The 25530-nt window shown below is 42.8% G+C and overlaps 1 protein-coding gene across 21 annotated transcripts in view; it reads left to right on the top strand.

Annotated features, from left to right (window-relative positions):
- Positions 1 to 4412: 4412 nt before the first annotated feature.
- Positions 4413 to 25530, top strand: part of SEMA6D (semaphorin 6D) — a 57168-nt gene continuing 36050 nt past the window's right edge. For 8 of the 21 annotated variants that reach the window (XM_069596646.1, XM_069596642.1, XM_069596638.1 and 5 more), the window contains exon 1: positions 5636 to 5984. The gene's annotated coding sequence lies outside the window, so the exon portion shown is untranslated. Of the gene's footprint in view, positions 4899 to 5635; positions 5985 to 25530 lie in introns of those variants that run through there. The other 13 variants (XM_069596641.1, XM_069596644.1, XM_069596637.1 and 10 more) reach the window with 9 other exon arrangements.

The following is a 25530-nucleotide window of genomic DNA, read 5'->3' as shown; positions in this document are numbered from 1 at the left end:
GTATATAATACACACACACACACATAGATGAGGAAATTAAAGCAATGGAGCAAAAATTTATTGCAAACCTATTGTGTATCATGTGCTTTTACCCTAAGTCTCACATTTAGTATGAGGTTGGATTAAGTTTCTAATCCAATTCTGCAGGATTCCAAGGTTGCTCTGCCTACAGGGCATGTATAATAACATTGGCTAATATTTATTCAGTGCTTGCAGTGTTCCAGGTAAGATGCTAAACACTTCACACGCATTATCACATTCAGTTTTCATAAAATCCATTTGAAGTATTGTTATGACTCCTGTTTCACAGATAAGAAGACTGATGCACAGTGTAGTTAAATAAATTATCCCAGGAGAGGGGGGAGTCTGGATTTGAATTCAGGTTGTCTAATGTTTCCAAAGCATTCACTATTTACCACTGCTGTTAACGGTGACCTCAGTATTAACCACTATTATAACTAAGTAAGAGGTTAGGTTTCTCTTACACAATTACTACCGGTGTGGCCTTAGGCAAGTCACTTAAACCCTCTAAGCCTCAGTTTCCTCTTCTACAAAATGTAGATAATAATAATACTTAACTCATAGAATTGTTGTGCACATTAATATTTTTAAAATGCTTAAAAGAGACTGACACACAGTAAACGCTATTGTTTTATTTAATAGCTGTAATAGTTAAGGAGTGGTATTCTCTGATGATTGATAAACTTTTACAATTACACAGATTTTCTATAATTTTCAGATGAATTTTATTGTTAAAGCTGTATTAGAAATGAAACATAGAAACAAAATGTTGAACTTTTCCTAAAGCCAACAGACAAAAAAATAGATTGTAAACAGTTATTACTTATCACATCACTGCTGGCAGATGTATACAGATAACACAAAAGCATAATCCTTAACTATCTAAAACACAGACCATTCTTTCTAGGTGTTAAAAGAGCCAAATATCTTCCTTCTTTCTTTCTTGATTTGTTCATTCTTCACTCATTCAACAAACACCCTTGTACAGATACTGTGCTTGCCCTGGGGATACAAATGAATCAATCCCTACTGTGAAGATTGTATTCTCTGGTTCAGCACATAAAAGAGTATGTTGGGAAAGTTGTGGCTTCCCTTGCCAGATCTATTTAACAAGTACTTGTTGAGTGTCCACTAAATGCCAGGCACTGTGCTAGGCTCTGGGGTTCAGTTCAGTTCAGTCGCTCAGTCGTGTCCGACTCTTTGCAACCCCATGAATCGCAGCATGCCAGGCCTTCCTGGCCATCACCAGCTTCCGGAGTTCACTCAGACTCACATCCATCGAGTCAGTGATGCCATCCAGCCATCTCATCCTCTGTCGTCCCCTTTTCCTCCTGCTCCCAATCCCTCCCAGCATCAGAGTCTTTTCCAATGAGTCAACTCTTCGCATGAGGTGGCCAAAGTACTGGAGTTTCAGCTTTAGCATCATTCCTTCCAAAGAAATCCCAGGGCTGATCTCGTTCAGAATGGACTGGCTGGATCTCCTTGTAGTCCAAGGGACTCTCAAGAGTCTTCTCCAACACCACAGTTCAAAAGCATCAATTCTTTGGCGCTCAGCCTTCTTCACAGTCCAACTCTCACATCCATACACGACCACTGGAAAAACCATAGCCTTGACTAGACGGACCTTAGTTGGCACTGGGGTTATTCGGGTAAATAAGATCCTCGCAGTTAAGAAGCACCCAGTAAGGAAGACATCCTGGGCAATTATTTTCCCTTCCATTTAGTAAATTAGAGAGTGAACTTCCTAGGAGAACACAGAAGAGAGATGCTTATATCCATCTTGGGGGCTAGTGGGATAAGGGAAATTCTGACACCTAAGTGAAATTATAAAGTCAAGAAAAGCAGAAACTAAAGTACCTGAAGTGATGGAGAAAGAGAACCCCAAGAAGTAGACAAAAGTGAAGACACGGAGACAAGAGACAGTGTGACGGGGGGAGCTTTACTCAGCAGGGCTATGCTAGAGCCTAAGGGATTCCCAGGTGGCACAGTGATAAGGAATCCATGCCAATGCAGGAGACAGAGACTCGGCTTTAAGCCCTGGTTTGGGAAGATCCCCTGGAGTAAGAAATCGCAACCCATTCCAGTATTCTTGCCTGGAAAATCTCAGGGGCAGAGGAGCCTGGTGGGCTGCAATTCACGTGGTCGCAAAGAGTCAGACGACTGAGAACGCCACAGCAGCTAGAGCCTAAAGCATACTGTAGTGAGCAGAGAAAGTCCAGTCTGACTGGAGAAGTAAACAGGGCTAAGAGGTTAAGTGTGTAAAATCAACTGAAAGGACAAATGCTAATAAACTGCACAGAGTGAACAATTCCCTTAGATTTCTCTCCACTAAAACCCAAACAAAAAAAGAGCGTCATTTTCTTGACATTCGAGACTCGGAACCAGAGTCTCTTAAACTAATCTTTAAGAATAATATTTTTATCTGCAAAAGTAATATTGTGATTCTTTTTTTTTTTTTAGATTTCCACTATAATGTGTTATTTCTAAAATACATCTGAAACAAACACATAAAATGTTAAAATGTATTGAAGTTGAGTGGTGGGCATATGAATGTTACAGCCTTTAATCTTCTAGTTGTTTGAAAAGTTCTTTTTCTTACAAATTACACCTTGAATATAGGGCCTGAATAACTCTCCTAAGTCTGCATTTTACTTGGTAAAAGTAACACTCAGTAAAAGTGTTCTTTACCATTCTTTCGGTGTCACTAAATTGTCCACTTCCATCTCTCTCTTCCCATACTGGACCAAACACGGGGATTGGCTCTGAGGTGTACACTGTTACTTAGTCTGAAAACATGTCTAACCCTTGGCTCGAAATGACCTATCAGCATATTCTTCTGCAACCTAAAAGGTGTTTTCATTCTTGAATATAAAACTCAGTCTAAGGTAAATGGCACTCTCTGGGGTGGTACTCTTTACAGCTGGCCATCGCAGAATTTCAACAAAGAATTCACAAATCTGGAGAACTGAACTTTTTTTTTTTTTTTCTTGGCTGCTACTGCAGACAGAGGACAACTCGTGTAAGCTCTCTGCCTCTAGGTGGGTGGCGATAGGATTCATCAAACCACTGGTCACCCCTTTGCATATTCATTCAGTGCACAGAGCCCGCTGCCTGCAGGGGGGCTTGCTCTCTTGATGGAGAAAGGACAGAATGACTGGATACGAGTTAAAGAGGCAGAGCTTTCTGGGTCAGAAGTTGGCTGGGGAAGGGCCCTGACTGCCAAGTAACTTGCAATGATGTCAGAGCCCAGCACAACCCGAAAACACCAGCCAGCCAGCCAACAAAAGCCTTAACAACAACATAAAAATCACAAAGCTGTGTTGCCAAAGCTGTTCTTTCCGCCCCCTACCCTTTACTTGGAATAGGAAGAACAGCAGGAAGAGAGCTTATATTTTAAAAGACTCCGGGTGCATCCTCTTTCTTCCTTTTGGTAACAAAGTGTTAACTAGTAAGGAAACAGTTTTCCGGATGAGTCCTGCAGCAGTTCCTTGGGGTGTCTTTTTTGAGTTCCTTTTCAAGGCTGTCCGTGGAAGTTTCAGAAATAACTCAGAACCGGGTATTTTTTTTTTCTAACTGTAAACAGGTAACTGTGCTTGGGAGAAGCAAAAACCATTGAGGAAAGGAAAATACTTTGCTCCCTTCTCTCCCGGTAATTAACCATACTCAAATGAAAATTAAAAGTTTGGCGGAAAAGCTGTCGTCTTTTTCTTTAAATGAGGGCATCATGGTTCATTCCAGCCATTTAGCCCTCAGTGAGTCATAATTCAACTGGAAATTTTAATAAAATAAAGCCCGTTCTTGGATATGAAGTTTGAATTAAAATCCTCTCGTTTTAAATGTGTGACTTTTTTCCTTTCCTTTGTGACAGTCAATTTTAAATGATGTCACTTCAAGGACATTTTCATTTCTCCCACAACATATTACACGAAACACTTGCCTGTAAAACCGGCTCATTAGCCTGCAAAATTATACTGTACTGAATGGCTTTCATTCAAAGTAGAAATGGGATTTTTAGTAGGCAATTTTTGTATTTTGTAAAGATAAAACAATGTTTGATTGCTTCTCCTCAGCTGTTTTGCTTAGTGGTTATAAAGAGAAGGGGGGGCGACAAAGGTAATATGGGGGCGGGCTTGTAAGGATGTGCATAAAAAAATAAATCTTAGATCAGAAAGTAAGGCATAACTTTACGGAACAACTATGCCTGCAGATCCTCTGGGCTGCAATGATTTGTCCTCTAGATGTCTGGAGGAAAGCTCTGAAAAATCTTTCAGAGGGAGAAAAATGAGGGAAAGGGGGGAAAGCGAAAAGGCTGCTTCGCAGGCTGCAGCAGCCGCCGCGAGCCGGATGAGTGAGGCGCTGGGAGTTGCTGGAAGGAGCAGCTCTTGAGAGGTGGCGAGAGGGAGGGCGCGCAGCCGAGAGCCGGGGAGGAGGGACGCGGAGGCCACCGAGGGGTCAGCCTGGCCGCGGCGCCGGGCTGGGGGCCTCCAGGCGGCGCTGGCCGCGGCGCTCGACCGAGCGAGCGCGCCGGGCCGCCCGCGCCTCCTGCTGTCCGCGCCCGGGGGTGGGCCTCGCGCCTCGAGCTGCCGAGTGCGGGGAGGGAACGAGACTCCGGCTCGCCTGATGGATTGACTTGGAGATGGATCGAATTACACCATTTGCCGTGCCTCGATTTGTTTTGCTCCCGCTTGGTCCGGCTGCTGCTGTCGCTGCCGCTGCTGCAAGGACTGGTGGCGGCGAGTTTCAGGATTATACCGAAGAAACCAAAACCTGAAGAGACACAGGGATATATATATATATTTTTTTAAATTTTTTAATTTTCATTTCTCCCTGAGCGTAACAAGCTCATTACTTTTTTAAACCAAGCCTCCCCCCATGAGGTAAGACAGCCCTATAAAAATTTGCTAATGCTCCAGGCGCCTGGTGGGGATCGGACCCAGATCCTTAGAGCCTGAATCGCTTCTAATGTGTGTGTATATGTGTGTACGTGTGCGGATGTGTGTGTGTTGGCACTGGAGAGTTGATTTGTTTTCCAAGCAGCTCTCCGCCTGCCGTGCAAGGGACGCGCAAAAGGCTGGAGAGGTTTGGTGGACGCGTCAAAACTGGCATTGCTGGAGGCTTGGGGGGAGGGGCCCTTCAACATTGTGCACCCCCCCCCCAAAAAAAAGGAGAAGGAAGGAGCTAGCAAAAGTTTCTTGCCAGGCAGCGCCAGCTCCGCGCTCCCCCACACCTTATCAGCGGGAACCCGAGCTGCTTAGGTGCCGGGCACCACGTCTCCAGCTCTCGCCACCGTCGAGCGGAGGCTAAAGGAGCCGGCTGCGGTCTCCGCCGCCCGCTTCCGCCCGCCCGGCAGCCCCGGAGCCGACTCCGGCATCGCCGGGCCAGGCAAGCAGTGGACGGGCGAGCACTCGCCCGCGCCAGGAGAAGGGGCGCAGCGCAGCCGCCGACACCCGTGCAGCCCTCGGCCGACGCCGGCTACCTGTCGGTGCGCCTCGGGGTCGGACGGCCCACCGGTAGTGCCGAGGGGCGGGGGCTCGGGGGACTCGGCCCCTCCCCAGCCCCCAGGCTTCTGCCCGGAGGGCGGCCACTTCCCACCCTCCCTCTCCCCCTGCTGGCCGAGCACACCGCGGGCGGGCTCCGGGGCCCGGAGCTGCCCACCGCCCACCCCCGCCTCGCAGCCGGCGCCCAGGTCTCTCTTCCCAGCCACTCTCCCCCGCAACTTTCCGCGCTTTGTTCTCCCGCTGGAAATGATTTACGGAAGCGTCTTGGACAGGGTCTCCGCCAGGCGGCAAGAGCCCAGCGCTGAGATGTGTTACATTCTCATCTACCCATCAATTATGGATGGAAACAAATAAGGAAGAGTCAATTTTGCATGAGCTCCTTCTCCGGCGGCCAGAGGCATCCGCAGCCGGGAGGGAGCCGCCGCGCGCGTCGGCAGCCGCTGGCAGGGGGATGGTGAGGAGAAGGTAGGGAAACTTTTATTTCCCGTCTTGACAGGGGTGGTGTTTGTTCCTGGTGTGCAGAAACTGATACTGCAGCTGCCTTGGGTAATTTGGAAGGGCTTAAAGCTTCCTCTATCATGTATAACGCTTGGATTGAAATAAAAGGTCATAAAAACTTGAAGGTGTGGATGAGAACTGGGTTTGAAAATTTTTTGCCCTGTAGACTCTTGGGACCACTGGTGTCAGGTGATTCTTTAAATCCCGAACTTGTGAAGAGCTAAACGCCAAGGAGCTAGAGATGAGTGAGGCAGCAGTGTTAGAGAAACACAGTAATGCTCTCCGTTCCGAGGGGACCAGTCAGTAACCCAAGTTCCAGCATCCCAACCTCTCACCGCGTTCAGCTGGGAGATTCACAGAGAAGGATTATTATAGATATACAGACTTGGTAAACAGTCATTGGCTATTATGTCCATTGCTATGGGCGACTGCTTTCCCTTAAAAATAACCGTAGTGTTTCCAGTTACTTGGGAGAAGAAATGACTGGGACAGTTTTCCCAAGAACTTCTGGATCCTAAGAATTTAAATCTGCGGTAAAATGTTGAGTTGCTTTTTAAGGATTATCCTTCCCTCTACTTGATATTTGGGCCAGTAAAGTGGATTCTTTTATTCAAGGCTGAAGTCCGAGGGAAAGGTTTACCATTTTTCTAATCTGCTTTGGTCTCCCCTCCCTGCCCAGAATTGGACAGATACTTGTTTGGAGAAATTTTTCAAGGTTTCTTTCTTGTAGAATTGAGAAATCTTATCCCAGACAGCTCAAGGTGAGGATTTTACTGTTCTTTTGGTGGTTTAACAATAGGTTTTGATGCTGGCTTATTCATGTGGTTGAAAAATCCCTTCCCTCTCTTTGGTATCTAACTCAAGAAATTAAGTTGTGTGTAGTCATGTTTAATGTAGTAAGTGACAGGCATATTCTGTCAGGCTGGTGAGTACTTTACAGACATTTAGCTGGCTCAGATAAATAGAAATTGCTAAACAAGTTCTGAGATGTAAGCCTATGTTACCATGAACTTGAACAAGTAAACTGTAGCCCAGCCGTAACTTGAGTTTTGTATTTTATAGTTGGTGTCTGCTTTGATTTAGGTGCCTAGATTGTTCCCTTAGAAAGACAGTTAAGTCAAAAAATCCCTGAGATTTCCAAATGTGTTGTTTAGCAGACTGTTTTTTTCCAGTGGTATATTTGGTGAGATTTTGACAGCCAGCACCTAGCTCGGACTGGATTCTAGTTGTTACCTGTCTGATGCTACGTAGGTGAACTCTTTTTTTGAGAAACATTTCTGTGATTCAGGACAGTGTGTCAGGATTCTAGTGGCTTCTCCTTCACTAAACAGCTTGTTAACCTGACTTTGATTTAGATTTGTGGGCATTCTGCCCTTGTCCTCTTTTATTTATTTCTTAGTTACTTATTTATTTTGAAGTCCTCTAATAGCACCATCTGGCCTTGTCTCCCCTCATTTAATGGATTTGAAAGATGGTTGTGACGTAAACGATAGAGTGGGGGTAACTTACTTAGAAACCCAGTTTCGATGCTTGCTAAACAGGAAGGATCTGTCCAGTACCTGTTCTGGGGTAAGTAGGCCCCTGAATTCTGTGTGGTGATTTCTGTTTCGTTAAAGCGCACAAGCAGAGTAAGCAGGAATCAGAGCTTGGATTCACGAAGATACCCATAATTGTTAAGGACTTATTGAAACTGGAGAAGTTCTTCACTTCTTGCTGTTCCATTATAATAAACCTTGGTAATTAGCTTAGTCATTGTTCTTGCATTTGAGTTTCACTAAGTTACAAAGAGTGAAAAATGCATCTGAAACAGGGTCATTTTTCACCCTTCTGAGGCATTTTATGCAGAGTTAAGAGCCTGGCTGAATGCCTAACCATTATTGGTGTAAGAGTAGGAGGTGAACGCCTTCCTTAGCATATTGCAAGATAAAATATTACCTTTTATTTCAATTAATAGACTTTAAGCCTGCCCATTCTAGATTCATTCCTAGAGGAAGCAAGAGGCACTTGGGGTATGCAAGGCAGTCAGCATTTATTGAGTCCCTGTCGTTTGCGAGGAGCTATGCTAGCCAATGTTCCAGCATCACATGAGGCAGACATGTTTCTCTTCATTAAACTTAGTAAGAATCTAAAGAAACAGAGAATGGCAAAACTGGATCATTTGGCAAGAAATGTAAATCCGCATCTTTTTCTGAAGCATGTTATTTCATCCTAAAGGTTTTAAGGCAAGATTGTCCATACCAGATATGTACAAGGGGCCAATCTTCTTGCCTTCAACAGTAATAATGCAATGTACTAGTAGTGTAATTCACATGGTGAAACTGTCAATGGAGCTGGAGATCTTGCTTTCAGTAGCTCCTGTGAATGGAGACTTAACGTTAAAATCTACCAAAGCCAGTGTCTTAGGTTGTAGCTTATTTTGTGAACAGCTGCCAACTTCCAGTTGGGGGAAAAAAGTGTGTTTTGATTTATTCCCATGACACGTGGTGAGAATGCAGATCATATAAGCATATCATAACCTTTTCAGTTACGGTGGCTATTGTCAGGCTGACTTTTTCTCCTCAGACCTGACAGCAGTGGCAATGCAGCTGATAAGTGAATCTGCTTCCATTCATCCCAACAGGAAAACTAGGAAATGTTCTTACTTTGAAAAGCAACTGTTTATGTAACCAAGAGCAATCAAATCAGTGCTCCACATAGGTACCACATGAGGTGTACTTATTTCTCAAACTTTTCTTTTCTGTTAAGCTTTTGTTAACTCACCCAGATTAGCATTTTAACAACCCTGAAGTGAACTTCTGCCATTCTCTCTACTTGGACACAGTATGTAGATCATCCATCATTCTGTCCTTGGCTACAACAGGCTGCTGGCTCCATCACCATTTGGAGCTACACAGAATCCATCCGACTGTGAACAGCACAGCTGGCTACAGCAATTTTTTTCTTCCACACCACTGGCAGCATTGTCTGGCTGTGGTAACTAAAGTTAACACCCAGAACAGGAAGTTTCCATTGTTTGCCAACCTGTGCTGGGCCCCTCACCCACTTTAGGGGTGGTGCGGGGGTTGGGCACCTGCAGAAAGACCCTGCTGGCTTGCCGTGGCCTGTTCCACTTAAGAGAAGGCTTGCCTCAACCTCACAGGACTCACAGAAAAGCCTCTTCAGACTTGATACAATTAAATCACCAGAATTACAGAATTAGAGTCATTCAGTCATCTCTCATCCTAGACCTTTAAAACTCAGTCTATCAAAAAGGGGAAGAAAAGAATGAAGTGCCTTTAGCTGGTGATCCCAAATGACTGAAACAGAAAAAGACCCTGTCTGGTTGTTTGAAGAAGTGAACGTATCATTGTTTTATCTCTATCACAAAGAACGTGGAATGGACCTAAAATCTGAGACCCAAGCCTAATGGAACCCAGTGCATTCTATAACATTTTTTAAATCTTCCTTTTACTCAGTTAAGATACCTGTTACAGTAGCCATTGCTTATTAAAGCGAGAATGGCATGAATAAGGTGGACATGTTTGTAAGGTTATGTTGCCAAGCTTTTAAAAGAAAAAGATTTTATGAGTACTGCTTTTGGAGTTTGATATAGGAAGGGGAAAAGACCCTGATGCTGGGAAAGATTGCAGGCAGGAAGAGAAGGGGACAACAGAGGATGAGATGGTTGGATGACATCACCAACTCAATGGACATGAATTTGAGTAAACTCCCGGAGTTGGCGATGGATAGGATGGCCTGGCGTGCTGCAGTTCATGGGGTCGCAAAGAGTCGGACACAACTGAGTGACTGAACTGAACTGAACTGATAGGAAGGGAAAAGGGTCTCATAATTTGGTGGGAGCTAGTCTTCTCACCTCTTTTTCTAATGTTTACTAATGAAATCATTGGAAAAGATTCTGATGCTGGGAGGGACTGGGGGCAGGAGGAGAAGGGGACGACCCAGGATGAGATGGCTGGATGGCATCACAGACTCCATGGACATGAGTCTGAGTGAGCTCCGGGAGATGGTGATGGACAGGGAGGCCTGGCGGGCTACGATTCATGGGGTCGCAAAGAGTCGGACACGACTGAGGGACTGAACTGAACTGAACTGAACTAATGAAATCAGCTACAAGATACCTGGGATGATGTGATGATGACGGTGGAGAAAGAGGAGAAAGCAGCAACCTTGACAACTATCACTTATCATTAGTCTGCTTACTAATTTCTAGGTACTACGCTAAGATCTTTATCTTAATTATGTCATATAACAGACAGCTGGGATGATTAAGGCTGGTTCTGTTATTATCACTGCTTTATCAAAAAAGCTGAAAAAGAAACTCAAGCACCTGAGAAGTCAGGTCATTGTCCTGAGATCATAGAGCAGAGAAGTAGTGGAGTCAGTATTTGAACTCAGGTCTGCCTGACATCTCAGCCCACTGTGCCATCACCGCACTGAATTGTTTTCAGGAATCTGGACCTCCAGGCAATTTTCTGACTCCTTGATACTTCTGACATTCTTTTTCAATAAAAGAGTTCTATTTTGAGGGAAATCTTTGCATTGATTGAAATGATATGTGCAGAATATGTATGCTCTTAACTTTTGGCCTTTCTCTGAACAAAACTGTATTGACACACTCGTCTTCATTTTAATTCCTGTTAGGCAAATAATTATGACATACCCTTCTTTTCAAGTGTCCTAGGGTAGCATCTTCTCCCACCATTTTTTCCCTGTTAGGTTTTCCTGTCCAAAATTGCATGGCACAGGACAAATGGCAATATTCATCAGTCTACCAAAAAGTGCTTCTGCGTCAGAGTGCGATTGACATTCATTTCCCTCATCTTGGCAGGTGAAGATCCATTATGTATCTTTGTCCCATTTCCCAGGAGTATTTATGGGCCCCATCAGCAAAGACAGTGAGAGCTGCAGCTGTTCAAGCTTTAGTGGCATGACGATGAAAAGTGTATTACTGAAGTTTGACTGCATATTATACTATAATATACACTTTTCTTACCTATAGCTGAGGGAGAATCCTTTTACCTCTGTGAGTAATCAGATATGTTGTTTGAGAAATCATCACCCATGCATCAGCATTTTTGGTTGATCTTTTTGATTCAGGATTCCTATGGGAGGGAAAAAAAATACACATTACCACTACCTATAGTGCTGAAATTTAAGGTTTCTAACATTTATTTATGGAAAGGAAATACGGGTTTTAAAAAGTCCAATATGTTGGTACATGTATAAAAAGTCCTTGGGAAGATCTGCAATTACTTAGCCTATTATTGGAGTCTGTATTTAAAAATAAAGTCAGGAGTTTCTACTCAGGCGAGGAACTGGCACATATGAACCAGAGCAGATGAAGCTCTTTGAGAAAATAACACTTCCATTCCCAGGAGCCAGCTGTCAGTAGACCAGGGACGCAGACTCCCCCCAGCGCCTACATTGGTCAAGGCCTCCTTTGTTGTTAGAAGGGTCTCTGGAAACACTTTTTGGTCCGCAGAGTTGTCTACATATATCCCCAAACCTCCCCCTGGGTAATTGGTAGATCAAGTAAATATATTTTTAAAAGCTGTTGAAGAAGAAGAAGAAGGAGAGATAGAAAAAAGAGGGATAAAGAATGTTGCAGTTGCTTCTGTTTCTATCATTGCTGGGGTAACCATTTGTTCATACAGCTAATTTTTACCAAGTATCTACTCTGTACAAGGAGGTGCCAGGGTGGGGAAACAGTTCAAAGAAGAACTGACATGGATCCAGAGCTCAAGGCCCTTACTGAGTGGTGTATTGAAGACGAGGTAAACACATAGCCAAAATAAAATGGCCAGTGTCTTAAGTGCCAGAACACACACGGACCTATGGAAATTGAGAGCAGTGAGAAGTTATTTCTGGCTAGGGTGGTCAGGGAAGGCTTTGTGGAGCACTGATATTTGAGCTGGTCCTTGAACTAGGTAGGATTTGGACAGGTGGACACTGAGGCGCAGTAGGCGAGGTGCTGAGAGGGAGGGCATTCCAGGCATAGAGAACAGCTTAGGCAAAGGCCCTGGGATGGGGGCGGGGGTCTAGCTCACTTGCCCTCTTCTGAGTCCTGACCTAGACTTGTGTTTCAGGTGTGAAGAAGCAGTTTGCCAGGCAAATCCACAAATATTTACTGAGTGTCTCTGGTCTACTGTACTGAGCCGATCAGCAGATGGCCCTGCAGCTTAAGCCATCAGAATGGATGGGATCAATCTTGTGATGATTCAGGAGTTTGCTTCGTGATCAGAGCTAAAACCCCCACATCAACTGCCAACTGGTTCAGTGTTACACAGGGCATGGCAAAAGGATCACGTGGTTTGCCTCATATTACCCTGCAAGCCAGTTTCCCCCGCAGAGGGGTTTATAAGAATCAGATTAGAAGTTTGCTGCATCATGGGCTTCAGCTTTTTGGTTTAACTTGAAAAGACTAGGTGTAGACTCTTAACAAAGAACACATTGCATATGTAGATAGGGGTTTGGGGAGGATGTGGAGGTAGGAAGTGGAAGAGAGAGAGCAGCAACTTGTTGAAACCGTAAGAAAAGCATGAGTTGGACTCCAGGTGCTCCTTCAACTGCAGCCCCCAGGTGCTTAGACTGCTTGATTCATCCCTGTAACTTAGCAGAGTGTGTGACACATAGTAGACATGTTGCAAATATTGTAGTAAACGTGTTAATTGAGTCTTAACTTCTTATTCGATTGTAGTTATAATCTATCATGCCTGGTGAAGTGTGCAAGCAACGGGGTTGGAACTCTGGCAACCTTCTCCTGATAGAACAAGTGAAACAATAGCAGCAAACAACTTGGAGTTACTAATGTAATGCTTCCCTTTGGAAGACCCCATCCTTGAGTGACCCTGGGGATCCAGCACCCCTTCCTGAGTCTGAGCTTTGAGGATAAACTCACCACCCGACTACTGGCTCCCCTGATCCTGCCTTCCCAACTCCCTTACCTCCTCCCTGCTTCCCCCCATGCCCATCCCTCCTCTATGTGGGGCTGTTTGGGTATGAGGATTTCCAAGCCGTTATTAACCCCTTGAGTTACCATAAATTGTAATCAGCCCACAGTTACATTAAACAGTGGAGGTGATAAGCTTTCTGGGCCTCCCTGGTGGCTCAGTGGTAAAGAATTCACCTGCCAATGCAGGAGACCAAGGTTCGTTCGACCCCTGGGTTGGGAAGATCGCCTGGAGAAGGGAATGGCCACCCATTCCAGTATTTTGTCTGGGAAATTGCATGGATAGAGGAATCTAGCAGGCTATAGTCCACAGGGCTGCGAAGAGCTGGACACAACTGAGTGTCTAAACAACAACATAAGCTTTCTGAGAGGAAATACCAGAAGTTCTCAGTAGTATAAGCACGAGAACACCTACTAAAGGGAAAGTAAAATGAAAACAATTACACTAGGGGATGATTAAGCCAATTGCGTGGCCAAGACATGCTCCAGTGGTTCAATTTTCCTTGGTATATTTAAGTCTTTTATAAGTTAACGGTTACATGACAGTCTGAGAGCAGATTCTTAGTCTGAAGAATCACTGCCAACGAAAGATCAATCAGAAATGATAAGATAGGTCAATGGGGAAAAAGGGTTAAGCATATACCAATTCAGTATTAGGAACTTTTCAGGAATATTCCAGTGACATAAAGCAGAGAACCTGTTGGATTTAATAATTAGGCTGGCTTCTACCCAATTACTTTCTGAAGTGAAGGGCATGCTGCCTCCCCTTGCATAGAACACAGTTGCCTTCCAGACAAAACCTAAAATAAACCGTCCTGGCTCAACTTGCCTAATAATAACAGCTAGCCCTCACCGTATGCTTACCGGGTGCTGTGGCCATGTGCCTAGTACTTTACGTATGTTATCTGATTTAATCCTCATGCTGCCCCTGAGAGTGGAGGATGCATGAATAGCTAACTCAGAATTAGCATTTATTAAATGCTTACTGTGTGCTTGATACTCTTTTAAGTAAATATATTAAATCTTCTGGTCAGAATTCTTTGAGGTGGGTGCTACTCTTATTACTCCTATTGCACAGGGGAAAACAGGGATGGGAGATTAAGTAGTTTTACCAGGGTCAGACAACTGATGAGTACTAGAACCAGGGGACTTGGGCCCATGAGAAGCAACTTAGTAAGGTGGTTAAGGACATGAACTCTGGCACGAGCTTACTGGGGTATGAGTCCTGACTATGTGATCAATAAACTGTGTGATTTTGCGCAAATTACTTAACCTCTCTGAGCCTTAGTTTCATGATATGAAAGGTGGACGATGATGAGTGGTAGCCACCTGGTAGGGTGTTTGTGAGACATAAATGAATTAATATTTGCACGGCACTTAGACTAGTGCTTGGCCTGTAGTGCGTACTATATTTATCTCAGTGTCTGTTAAGTAAAAGTAAATGCAGTCTGGCTCCAAGGCCCATGCTTTTAGCCCTTATACTATGCAGTCTTTTCACACATGGTTGTCATATCTCTTTGACTGATACATAGACCTTGAAGCCAGTTTTACAACCAGCTCTCCTCCACCCCCACACACTTGCCACACATTCAGCCAGACTGAAGAGGGGAATTTGGCAAGAGAGCTCCAAGGCCCTAGAGATGTACCCGGACCTTGATGCCTAGTTGCCTAGCCCTGACCCAGATAGCAGCCATTTCAGATCCATGATGTCAGAAATCTGGCTCCACTGATGGTTGGGCTGAAGGACAAAATGTAGGTGATTGGCACGTGTTCTATGCTATTTGCCCTCTAGGCCAATTAAAGTGTGAATAACATCATGGAAAATCAGGCCCATTGCTGTCATCACCCACATCTTTGATCTCTACCAGTGGTCCTCAAACTTTAAAATTGATCAGAATCACCTAGGGCTACATGCAGATTCCCAGGGCCCCAGCACCAATGGGTCTGTGTGGTTGGGTCAGGCATGAGGTCCCAGTGTTAGCATTTTCAACAAACTCCTCAAGTGACTCACATTCTATGGTACCTTGACCACAAATGGGGAAATGATGCTCTGGTATAGCCAGAGTTTCTCAAACCTCAGAGCACCTGCAGTTTGCCCAGCATCTTGTAACATTCAGATTCCCATCCAAGCAAGGTGCTAGACTTCAAGACTAGTGTTGGCAGGCCACTGGGTAGTAGGTCAGAAACCTCTTGCCCACAACACAGGGAGAATTCGTAGGAGCCAAAGGCAACCCGGCCAGCTCATGAAAGAGTGAAGAGAGTAATAAAATCTGCTCAAAGCTGAAGAGACTTTTTATTTTTCGTAGTTTGCAAAGGATCCTCCCGGTAAGCAGAAATTAAGAGAGAAAAAGGGCACTCACTTACTTCTGCTGACTGGCGTATATCATTTCATAAATGGAGTCCTGGTCCAGTATTCGTAGCAACAGTCTTTGATTTAATGATAAACTGAGATAAGGGTAATCAAACTTCATGCTTCAGGGCATCAGGTGATTGCCTGCTGCGGTCAGGATGAGATCTTTTCCCTTGTGCTTTGCACAATTGACTACATGCATTTGAGACAAGCCGCAGGCTGCACTTGCTAGAGTTGGGGCAGAAGGCGTGGGCAAAAAACGCCGCTGGATGAGACCACATGGGAAATGGCCTTGTGTGGGATGAACAACCCTGTCATCATTTGGCCTTATCATTTTTGTTTCATTTCAAGAGTCTCCATACCCTCTGTGTACATTTCTATAAGCCACATGATGAAATCGGCAGCCTGCTGTGTCTGGAATGACAGACTCCTAACTTTGGCCAATAGTGGGCTCTCTGAGTGACCTAAGGGAAGCACTGTCCCCCTCGGAGGCTCTGGCTCCTCATCCTTGGACTCGCAGTTAAAATGAGCATCAAATAAGACAGTGTTGATAAAAGGGCTTCATAAAAACCAAAGTGCCACTCAAAAGTAAAGGATCATTATGATACAATGAATTACACTTTATGGAATCACCATTTATCACAATCATAACATAGCCAACTCATCTCTGTGTAATGATATCATACATAATGGCAGTGAACATTTATTGAGTTCTTCATTTCTGCCAAGCACTAAAGAGTTTTATTTACATTCTCTTATTTAATCCTCATGTCAGCCCTTTGGGGCACATATTTTTTTTTTACTCCCATTTTTTAGATAAGGGCATGGATGCTCCAGGAGCATCAGTTAGTTTTCTGTTGCTGTTGTAACAAATTACTACAAACTTAGATGTCTAAACAACAGGGATTTGACCTGACAGTTCTGGAGGTTTGAAGTCCCAAATGGGCTTCACTGAGCCAAAGTCGAGGTGTCAGCAGGGCTGTGTTCTTTCCAGAGGCTCAAGGGAAAAATCCATTTCCTTCCCTTTTCCGGCTTTTAGTAGGCTTCCTGGATTTCTTTGCTGTGGCCCCTTTCTCCAAACTCAAAGTTAGCCATCCTATAACTGACTTCTCTTCCATAGTCATGTCTCCTTGGATTCTTCTGCCTTCCTCTTCCACCTTTTAAGGACCCTTGTGATTACATTGGGTCCACCCATGTAATCCAGGATAAATCCACCTATTTTAAGACCCCTTACTTAATCACATATACAAGATTCCTCTTTCCATATATTATAGTATATTCACAGATTCTCGGGATTGGGCATGGACATCTTTGGAGATGAATGGGAACATTATTCTGTCCAGTACAATTAGGTACCTGCTAGGAGCACACAGTGGCAGAGTCAGAATTCATGCCCAAACCTGTCTGACTCCAAAGCCCATGATGTCAAACCACTCACTATAAAATCTCCTTGATTCATTCAGTGAAAGAAATAAAATCATAGAATGTAAGTAGTGAGGAGGGCCATGTTACTTTTATAATGTCAATTGGGGGCTTTTAAATCATTATAATAGTAACAATAAAAATATTAACCTTACTGGTCTTCATGTCCTACTTTGTCCTAAGCATTCTGTGAGCAGTTGTTCACTTTTTTCTTAGGAGGGTGAATATTATTTACCTGAATAACTGAATCGAAGGGTTCCTAAATCCAGCTGTCTTTCATGGGGTGACTAAACAAAGAAGGAGTGGGGGACCAGGGGACCATTTTGGAGGACTGTACAAAGGGGTTTTAATGAAGCTACTGGTTCAGCAGAGGATGGACGATCAGAGGTGATGGAGATAACCAGGCTCTCCTTTGCTGGCTCTGACACTGTCTCTTGGCCCGTCGGATGTGGTTCCTCAGGTGACAGTCACCCTGCCCACTCACAGCCAAAACCATGTCCAGTTTGTGAGGCTTTCATGTCCTCAGAGGTCAATCAGGAAATCAGATGCTGTGTTTGATAGAAAGTGTGGGAAGTTATCAGAGATCTCTCCCTCACTCTTTCCTTGTCCTCTCTGCTTCTCTGCCACGCGCTTAATAGCTAATTTGTGAGGCTTAATGTAATTTTAAAGTTCAAAACATGGTCCCATCACTGAAAAGGCCATCAGAGCAGTTTAAAAAGGAGTGAGAGGACAGAGCTGGGAATCTGGAAGCCTGGCCTGGCAACACTACTAGCCAACCAGCTATCTCTGGACAAAGCCCAGGCCTTCTGTGGCCCTAGTGCTCTTATTAGAACAAAGTGAGGTTGGGATGGGCATCAAACAGACTCTAAATGACGTCCAAGTTTCTTTCTAGTAGTAGCATTCCTTAATGTTATATTTATCTTCGTATTTTAATTGCCACACAGTATCACATCTATTGGTGATTTCAAAAAATATGAACCTGTCTCATGAATGTGCATATAACCATCTGTACAAAGACACACACACACACACAAATAGCCCCACTTCTCAAATTTATTATTGCCATTTACATTTTATAACACTTTGCCCTTTTCTTTCAAGATCACTTAAAACTTCATTGCTGCTAATATAGTTTTTATACTCAATTTTCAGAAATATATAGATAATATTTTCAGTTAGCAGTAATTGCACCTCATTCAGCTCTCAGGGGTTGATACGCTACCATGGCACAATTTCCCTGTAATTTTCAGTTACATCCCTGAAGAGCCATTCCCCATGGAACACATAGGACAGGCAGGGAAAATGAGTTTCAAAGTAGAGAGGCCAAGCCTGATTGGTAGTAGGCTGTTTGCATCGTGTGTTGTAGAAATGTGTGGGGCTGCATATAAGGTCAGGGAGAAAAAGGATACCTTGACTGATTTGCAGAGTCTTCTATGCAAAATAGAGTGCACGGTAGTCCCAATACAGTACATTTGCCATCTTTAATTTAATTTTTTGAGACATTTATCTCCCTTAAAACAATCATATGTGCATGCTAAGTCGCTTCAGTCATGTCCGACTCTTTGCGACCCCATGGACTGGAAATGCATCAGGCTCCTCTGTCCATGGGATTCTCCAGGCAAGAACACTGGAGTGGGTTACCTTGCCCTCCTTCAGGTGATCTCTACCCAGGGATCGAACCCAAGTCTCTTACATCTGCACTGGCAGGCATGTTCTTTATCACCAGCACCACCTGGAAGCCATCCTCATTAATGATCTCTGTATAGGTTGACGAGTATTTAGTGCAGATGCCATCTGGCGCGATGTCTCAGAACAGAGCTTGAATCATCTGACCTGTGAGAAGGCAAATAAGTAACTCAATGGATAAGTAAACTTGATAATGATTACTTTTGCCAGTTCTTTCCATTTCTTTGTTGTTGTTGTACAGTGACTAAGTTATGTCCGACTCTTTGCAACCCCATGGGCTGCAGCATGCCAGGCTTCCCTGTCCTTCACCATCTCCCAAAGTTTGCTCAAACTCATGTCCATTGAGTTGGTGATGCCATCCACCATCTCATCCTCTGTCATCCCCTTCTCCTCCTGCTCTAAATCTTTCCCAGCATCAGGGTATTTTCCAAGGAGTCAGCAGTCTTGGGCAGAGAATGGGACCACTATGATCAACTTACAGGGAAGAGACTGGTTTATTATTGAAAACATGTTCAAAATCAGCATTTTGTTACAAACTATTTGCAACTGAACAACAACAGAATTTGTTTTTATACATTGTTATATATGCATGTTATATACACCCCACGTAAACATGTTCATGAGGGCTTACAAGCTAGAAAACTTTGGCGTTTGGCCAGAAATATTTTTCTGCCATTATGAAAAAATTTTGCATCCCTGGAACAGCACTTTCATATAATTAGGCAGTTAAAAAATGTAAAAATTATGACATTGGTGGGCAATGCTACAAAAAAGTGGACAGGATATATCAAATGAATTTGCTCTCATATTTTTTTTTCTTTTTCTTCCCTATGGCTTGTTTTAAATGAGGCGTAAGATACCCCTGCTAGATTTATACTTTGAAACATCACAATAAATACAAGCCATAATTATGAAGCCACGCTGGAGAGGTAGAGAGAGAAACATTAACTCTCTTCTCCTCAGTTCTGAGACACACGTGAGTCTGTCATCATGAATGTCACCCACATTTTTGCCTTTCTGTCCCTTCATGAAAGATATTGCAGACCACCTGAGTGGAAATCTCAGCCTGGCGAAGTCTTCCTTCGCTCTTGAGTATACAGTTCAGCCTCTTTTTCTGTTACAGTAATGCAGTGAATCAGATTCTAAAGCCCCATAAAAGATAGGTGAGGAGGCTTCTCCTTTTCCTGTCTTTATCCAAATTTGCAATAAGCTATAAAATTAACCACCTAGATTTTCAATATCAGAAATTTCTACTTTCAGGGTTTTATGACTGCATTTTTGCTCACCAAAGTGAAACTTCACTCAGTCCTTATCAGATAAAAGTCTCATTCCTTAAAGGCAGGCCGTAGCCCTTGCTCTGCTATTTTGTGTATAGCCAACCTTCCAAAGAACTATCAGTCTTCAGGAGTCCAGATGGTCCTAAAGGCAAATTCTGTCTAATGTGCCACTCGACCTCTTGGAACCTTGATTTCCTCACTGGAAAATCAGGATAATATATCTCCTTCATTCACAGTTTGATGTTTTGAGGTCTTTCTTCAGGAGAAATAAATGCAAAGCTCTGAGCATGGTATCTGACATAATAAAACTCAACAAATTGTCATGTTGTTATTGTTACTACTGTTTTCAAATCAGGGATGCTTGGCAATATATGAAATACTCGCATCTGAAGTATTTTGTAGTTTTGCACACGGATAGGTTCTGTAAAATATATCTGGATAGCTACTTCTAAACACAAAGAGAAAAAGAACACAAGACCAGTTCTGCCAAGAAGCTGGCATCTCTTGAGCACATAAAAGCATTGTAACACTACCACATGTAAACCTCGATGTTCACATTTTGGACATGGTACTGGCAACTCCCTTATGCTGGGGCTAGGAAATTTTTTGTGTTGTGAAGTATTTTCAGATTGTGAATTGTGTCGCTTAAATAATGGACCAAGTTCTCAGGGTGACTTACTGTATTAACTCAACCTGTCCCTGGGTCTGAGGTGTAATTTTCTAGCTGCATTCTTTCACTCATTCTCCTACACATTCGTTCACTTTTCCACATGATAGATCATTTTCTAGCTTATTCAGTGTTCAAAGGGACGTTCTTCCCCTTGGCCTCAAAGAGTCTCAGTTCAGTAAGTGCTGGCATAGCTGCAGCTAGGATCGGTTCCATGGATGTGTTACTTGTGCAGTCACAGTTGGCCCCGTGCCTAGAATGTGTTCCTCTAGCCGTCTTGAAATTCTTAATAATTTTTGAATAAGGAGCCCCCGTTTTCATTTTGCACTGGTCCCTGCTTATGTAGCCTCTCCTGATTGCTCCTTTTTTACCAATGCCATTTATTCTGTAGCATCTGAGTGGACAGACATGCGTTGGAAAGAGGCACGTTTTCTGGGTCTGCACACTCAGGCAAGGCACATAATTTCCCTGGGCCTTGGTTCTCTCAGTTGTAAATTGAGGCAGAATAGACATGGTGTTCAGGGCCACTGCTAATAATCTGCACACTTCAAGAGAGTGTAAGACATGAGTGTCAGATGACATCAGGCCTGGGTTTGGGTTATAACTGGGGTGACTAGACTCTCAAAACTTAAAGTTATGGTATAGGGATTATATGAGATCAAAAAAAAAAAAAAAGTAGAAGTAAGGACTCTTCTTGAGAAGTTGAGCTGTATAGCTGAAACTTTTGACCTCTAGACTAGGCCTACATGCCGTATGGTGATTTTATAACATAGAATCAAATTGATTCAGTGCTGGAATTATTCTGCTCATTTCATTTGGATCTGTCCTTTCCTCTCTATAGATTTTATGTTGATATCCCAGAGGAGATGTAACTCACTCCAGGACTTTTGCCACGCTTAGGAAAAAAATCTATATCTGAGACTTTAAAACTCTAATATACAAATATTGGCATCCTTGAGAGTTCTCTAATTTACTGCCTCAGTTTTGTATATTACAAGGTGATAAACTATTTAGCCAGCCCACTGGCATGGGCCACTGACCAGTTAAAACAGACCCCACAATGTGGTACCAAGTGAATGCTGGTTCTGGGTCTATTCTGTGTAGTCTTTTCTCTAACATTTTTATTGGAGCATAGTTGCTCTACAATGTTGTATTAGTTTCTGCTGTGCAGTAAGTGAATCAGCTATATGCATATGTATATCCCCTCTTTTTTTTTTATTTCCTTCCCATTTAGGTCACCACAGAGCACTGAGTAGAGTTCCCTGAGCTATGCAGGTCCTCATTAGTTATCTGTTTTATACGTAGTATCAATAGTGTATGTATGTCAATCCCAGCCTCCCAATTCATCCCCCACTCCGCTTTCCCCCTTGGTATCCACACATTTGTTCTCTAAGCCTGTGTCTCTATTTCTGCTTTGTACGTGAGATCGTCTCTCCCAGTTGTCTTCAGATTCCACATATATGCATTAATATACGATGTTTGTTTTTCTCTTTCTGACTCACTTCACTCTGACGACAGTCTCCGAGTCCATCCATGTGTGCGTGCTAAGTCACTTTGGTTGTGTCTGACTCTTTGTGACTGCATGAACTGTAGCCCTCCAGGCTCCTCTGTTGATGGGATTCTCCAGGCAAGAATACTGAAGTGGGCTGCTGTGGCCTCCTCCAGGGGGTCTTCCCAACCCAGGGACCAAATGCGTGTCCTAATGCACCTCCTGCATTGGCAGGCAGGTTCTTTACCGCTAGTGCCACCTGGGAAGCCCAGGTCCATCCATGTCTTTACAAATGACCCAATTTCTGGGTAGTCTTAAACTTAGTTTTAACTTTTAGAAAAGGTGCTACTCTACTTATGGTGGCCCAAATATCTAGTTCTGTGGAGACCCAGTCGCTCCAGGGTTCAGGAAAGAGGCACCAATAATGAATCTGCATTTACTCTGTGTGAGAACCATGATTTTTCTGGTTTGGTCATTATGACACTTTGGAACACTTGCAAACTCTGTATTAAAACTTATAGCTGTTTAATGGGAAGCACAGATTTCAGGTATACTCAGGTTTTTTATCAAGTTGAGCTACCAACTTGATAAGTAAATATGTATCAAATAAAGACTATCAAAGAAAAACAACTTTAATTGAGATGTAGCAATTATCATTTTTAGATAGATCTTCATTTCTGCCTGGAGCCACCTTCCACTTGAGCAGATTTTAGACCGCAAGAGAATTTGATGCTCCAAGTGTCTCTCATCACCCATCTAAACATTTATATCATTTAAGTGGACCTTTTCCACTTTCCAAACATGTTGTTGGCCTGTTTAAGTACAGAGATGGGAGGCTGTTCTGTAATGTTAAAGCCCACAAACATCTCCAGTGTAAGCCACAGTACCACGGGCCAATTAAAATCAAAGTCTTGATGCTACAGACTTCATCACTTAAATATTAAGCAGTTTTTACTTTGACACTAATCAAGAGGTGTTAATGTAGATTCTTTTAAACAACTCAATTTAAGGTGTGTATATGAGAAAAAGAATAGTAATCTTTTTGACTTTTGAGAGCTGGAAGTATCATCTCTGTGGGCCTCCTAAAAGTTACTCAGTTTAGCGGTTGTTTATTCACTTATTTTAATTTAATTTAACCTCATTTAATTTTAGTTTATCTTGGTAGAGAACATCTTGACTTCTGCCTGTTTTATTGTCTGTGTGCAATAAGATGCTTAACTTAGGAGCCTTGGAACCAAATAGGATTTTGTACTTTAGCTCCCAAGACTTTTCTTGAGCCCCTAATGACTGGCTGACTGATGTGTTTACATTTATATTAGTGTTGAGTGGGCTCATTCAAAAAGGGCTACAGATAGAGCTGATGTCTGACTTCTTGTTGCTCTAATACCTAGAGGCAGATTTATGGAATTATCTTTCTCTGCTATGGAATTTATTTTATGACTAAGAAAAATGGCTCAATGTAACCAAATTCTGAAATGGATTCAATGTTCCAGCAGCCATTTATCTTTTAAAGTAAATTGTAAACAGCTCTGCTTGGACATTAGCTTAGGAAAATGTGTATTTAATGTTTGGCTACACACACAAATAAAAGTATGTTTAATGCTTAGAATGGCACTTATGTGGCTCATGGTGAAGTAGGTTGATGACTCCAGCAAGAAGGCTGGCAGAGAAGTCATCCTTCTTGCCACTCCGCTCACCGGGCTATAAGAGGAAGTTTGAAATTTGAGTGAGCCAGGTCTTTCTTCTCCATTTTCCTGTGCATGTTTTTAGGATAGAGAAAGGAGACCTTAAAGCCAGTGTTTAAACAACCAGGGTAAAAATGGGTTTGGCTTTAAATATCCAAGGACACAATTGCAATCAATTACCTTTTGCTTTTACTGGCATGCACTTGATCACTGAGAAGTCTAAACCAGGTTTTCTTTCTCCTATGTGACTAGAATTCTTAATTTTTAATGCAAAAGACAAACACCATCTTACTAGCACCAGGAGTACAGCAGTGATTTTGAATTGGGGTGGATCTTTGTGAAAATCAGATTAAAGTTCACTTTAAAAGTAGAAACTGTTGTTGCTGGTTTTATTTTAGCACTTTATATTTTGGAAGCCTAGGAAAGAAAAAATTGAAGGTTAAAAGTGGCGGGGGTGGTGCGGGGTGGGAAGCAAAGCCAAAATTATGATATGCTGACTTAACTGAAATCTCTGAATTACCTCCATTTTCTTTTATTAGATGCCCAGAGTGTAAAAATGATATATAAAACTATAGAGGACTTATTTTCTAAGACATTATCATCTAAAATAATGTTTTAAGAGACAGATTCCACAGGATCCAAGTATTAGTTCTTGGCTTTGGTCAACAGGTCAATAATTGCCTTCATCAGGAAAATGTTTAGCTTATTTGGGTTGGAGAGTGATTTTATATCTTTTCTGGATCATCGCTCAATCTCTCCTTTTATAATGTTAAAAGTATTATTCTTAAAAGGGAAAAATCCTAAAATAGCTTATTTTACTTTTATTCCCTTTTAACATTTGTCAATATGTATCTCTGTTTTTATAGAGTAGTAATTAATGAACATATAATTTTATACTCTGATTTCCCCATTTGGTATTACATCATAAACTAAGGATTACTGGTCTTCATTATTATCATCTTAATGGTTGCATGATATTCCATGAGCCTGGTATAATGTACTTTTATTTTTACTACTTCTCCATGTTAAATAAGCATCTTCCTTGTTCTTCTTTAGATCTTTTGCTTAGGATAAAGTATAAGAAGCAAAAATCACTGAATCAGGGTCAGTATTGTTAGCATACATGGATGGGAGCATGTGTGTACACACTGACAAATTGTTTTCTGTATGTTGTAACTTTTTTACCCTGCCATGTGTAATATATCAATCAATTCCAATTAACATTATATATCATCCTTGAGAAAAAAGACATGTATTTGCCTTTTGTAAAATGCACCTTGGTGATATAATTTGCATTCCTGATTATTAACAAGAAGCCTGATGTTTCTTTAGAAACTGAGACAAGACCTTTTAGGAACAAGTTTAGTCCTGCTGATGCCTAGACAATCTGCAGGCTGGGAATTGTGTGAGCATCTACATTCGGACCAGCAGCTTCCTGTGCCTCTGCCATATACTCAGCTCTGACAGCTAATTTCAGTCTTCAGCTGGACCAAGAGGAAAAAGCAAAACAAAGCAGTATTTCAGGCCCCAGAGAGTACCTTAAAGGATCTAGGAGAGGATTCTCCCCAAAACATGCAGTATATCAATTATCTAGCTTCGTTAGAGATCATTGCAAAACTGAGTGTTTAAAATAATCGCGATCATTCATCCGACTCAAAAATCTACAATTTGAGCAGAGCTCAGCACTGGTCCACTTTAAATCAAGTAGGGTGTCTCACTTATGGGCTGGAGGATCCATTTCAAAATTGGCCCACTCATGTGGGAAGCCCATGTGTGTTGCCTGTAGGCTGGGAGGTCAACTAGGGCTGAGCCTTAGTCTCAGAGACTAACCCACAGTCTAGTCTCTCTCTACGTGGGCCTCTTCATGAAGACCTGATAAACAGCATGGGCTTCCTCGTACTATGGTGTGTGTGTGTGTGTGTGTGTGTGTGTGTGTGTTCAGCCATGTCTGACTGTGTGGCCCCATGGACTGTAGTCCACCAGACTCC

Source organism: Ovis canadensis, chromosome 7 (genome assembly GCF_042477335.2).
Source record: "Ovis canadensis isolate MfBH-ARS-UI-01 breed Bighorn chromosome 7, ARS-UI_OviCan_v2, whole genome shotgun sequence".
NCBI lineage: Eukaryota > Metazoa > Chordata > Mammalia > Artiodactyla > Bovidae > Ovis > Ovis canadensis.
The sequence above is the reverse complement of the archived record's forward strand: the minus strand, read 5'-3'. Positions and strand labels throughout refer to the sequence as shown.